Source organism: Euprymna scolopes, chromosome 26 (assembly GCF_053919585.1).
Source record: "Euprymna scolopes isolate OS-2025 chromosome 26, ASM5391958v1, whole genome shotgun sequence".
NCBI classification, from domain to species: domain Eukaryota; kingdom Metazoa; phylum Mollusca; class Cephalopoda; order Sepiida; family Sepiolidae; genus Euprymna; species Euprymna scolopes.
This window is the reverse complement of record NC_136507.1, coordinates 5070692-5073448: the sequence shown is the minus strand read 5'-3', so window position 1 is coordinate 5073448 and position 2757 is coordinate 5070692.

Sequence of the window (2757 nt, the reverse complement as noted above, 5' to 3'; positions counted from 1 at the left end):
AAATATATATATATATATATATATATTTATATATATATAAATATATATATATATATATAACTCGTTATAAATTGTTGAATACAGGTTCTATGATGATTTGCATGAAAGTAAAGTCAGGTGTTTTCGTACATTTGTGTTCGATAATTTTGATTTTCTATAACTACTAGCATTTCAGCCCGGCGTTGCCCGGGTGTTTGGAGCTGTATGTTGAGAAAAAAAGCTGTCATTTTTTTAAACTTTGACCCCTATTATGACCTATTAACATTTATTGTTTTAGGCGCAACTCAAGTGATTAGGTTAGATCCATATCCAAGGAACCTATATGTAAAATTTCAAATGTTTAAACCTAAAATTAGCGAAGGAGTTTGGTAGTGTTCTCAAAGGTCAAATCGTTTAACTTTGACCCCTTAACAGCCAAATTTCTGGCCGAAAACGGATTACAAAGATTTTCCCAAATCTCAGTACCCTGTATATCAAATTTCGAGTATGTAGACTTAAAAGTGACAGAGTTATTGCGGAGGGAAATGTACACAGACACACAGATACACAAACACTTTCACTTTTATAGATAGATAGATAGAAAAACAAAAATATATACGTATAGATGAATATATATGGAAACAATTTTATGTTTACTGCACACTTTTACGCAAATATTATGCAAGTATAAATCATGTAGAATATCTGCATAAATATAATTACACGTAAGAGTTAACTAAAGATGATCATTCCATAAGAAAACCGAAAAAACTAATGGGGAATTAATTAAAATTAATGTTTAAAAGAATATGCAAATTAGCTAGATCTTTTGCTAGTGAATGCAATTCTACGACCCATATATAAGAACATTGTATTTTCTTCTTAAATAAATAGAAAAGAGGGTTTTTAATATGAATATCAATACACACAAAAGAGAAACAAATATATAGGAGTATATATATATATATATATATATATATATATATATATATATATATATATTATGGGTACATAAGTTTATAACACTTTTGAATAACACTGACTGTAGTGCCATAATTTATTGCTGAAGGTTTAATTTTTTTTTTTTTTTTTTTCTATAGTTTAAATATAAACCATTAAAAGGAAACTTTCGAAAAGAAGACCAAAATACACTTCTGAAGTATATTTCTCATAAGCGTAAATTAGATAAAAGTGATAAATAAGGGTAGGGTCAGAAAAATAACCCTATCGAGACGTCTTTCAGCTAACCCTTTTCAAGATTAACGTTGGCGACGGAGGAGAAATCATTGGTGAACATTCATTACAGTGCCAAATTTGCACTGGCGGATACACGGATGAAACTTTCTCGGTTTAATATAGAGCGCGCTCGAGAATTCACTGAAAAATTCTCGAGGCTATATCCATTAATTTGTGCCAACCATCTCTGTGTAAGCAAAGAGAGTATACCCGTAATTTAGAACTGATGGGTATTCGTGGAGATTGTTTTGCTTTTTTTCCCCCCTATACAATCGCTTTTTACTCTCGCTATTAATTTATGGTTTTGACCACGTTTTGTTTTTATACTTTAGAAGTGTATTTTGGTCTTCTTTTCGAAAGTTTCTTTTTAATGGTTTATGTTTAAATTATAGGAAAAAAAAAGGAAAAAAAAAAGCCTAAACCCTCAGCAATTAATTATGGCACTACGTTTGGTGTTATTCAAAAGTGGTATATATATATATATATATATATATATATATATATATATATATATATATATATATATATATATATATATATGTATATATATATATATATATATGTATATATATATATATATGTATATATATATGTATATATATATATATATGTATATATATATATATGTATATATATATATATATATATATGTATATATATATATATATGTATATATATATATATGTATATATATATATATGTATATATATATATATATGTATATATATATATGTATATATATATATATATATATATATATATATATATATATATTATAATAATAATGATTTTGCAAAACATTCAAGTTAAACTTTGTAATGCTTGGTCGAAAAAATGTTGCATTTTCGTTTAATTTAAGGATTTTCTGTTCATGTGTAACAAAGCCGCTGACGCGTATTTAGCAACAGCAGCAGCCGCATGACACATATGCAAATGACCTTGTCGGTTCGCGAACACACATCACAACGGAGGAAAAGAATAATAAAAAAAAAAGAGGGGATTCAACACAGCTTTTTTCTAGTCGAAATCACAGACATTTGTTCATGGTGCTTTCCAAAACAATGCATTCGATCTTGTTTTAAAAGTTTTTAGTTACTTTGTCGTGTCGAACACGTGCTTTACTAAAAACCCTCTCGCTGCCCACATGGCCATACGTTCATCTCACGCCGGCACGCTTTGTCGGTCTTCGGTCTGTCGGTTTTTCTCTCCACTGTGAGATAATTTGCAAACGTGTCATACGACTGTTGCTGATAAATAAGCATCAGCGGTTCTGTAACACATGGTTTGGTGTGATTAGTCTGTTTTTACATATTTTGTATATTTACTGTTTTTATTACGTTGGTGCAAAAACAATATCATTTTCTAACGTTTGTTACTTTTATATATGATTTCTGAATAATTCCATTAATATATATATACAATTAGCAATGTTATATATCATTTTGGTGCGCGTTTTTCGCTCTATCAAATTCGTTATCGTTCATTCATCTTTTGCAGGCTTTTTGACAGCATGGACAAAATTCAAATCCATACAATTTTATT